The sequence below is a fragment of the Triticum aestivum genome, chromosome 6D, assembly GCF_018294505.1.
Source record: "Triticum aestivum cultivar Chinese Spring chromosome 6D, IWGSC CS RefSeq v2.1, whole genome shotgun sequence".
In the NCBI taxonomy this organism is placed as follows: Eukaryota; Viridiplantae; Streptophyta; class Magnoliopsida; order Poales; family Poaceae; genus Triticum; species Triticum aestivum.
Genome location: NC_057811.1, coordinates 166,560,903 through 166,561,230, shown reverse-complemented (window position 1 = coordinate 166,561,230; position 328 = coordinate 166,560,903).

Genomic DNA, 328 nt, shown 5'->3' with positions numbered 1-328 from the left:
CAGCTAAAAGCAGGTGAATCTCCGATCTCCTACTGCTTCTCATCCTTCTTCTGGGCAGAAAATTGCAAATTTACCAACGAAGGTGGCGACTGGATCCACGCTATCGGGGCAAAACACTACATGGTTTTGTGTGTCTTCGCATTTGCCAAGCAGCATACGCCAGATCTGCCATGTACTACGCTAGAGTTAAGCTTAAGTTCTCAGTTCGCTTGGTGTAAGTAGTTGGTAATGAATGGATGCGTAGGAATCCCTAAAAAGGGAGAGAAATGAGAAATTTGGAATAAAGGGGGGTAGGAAAATTAGTTGCCACTTGTGTCTAACGTCAGTT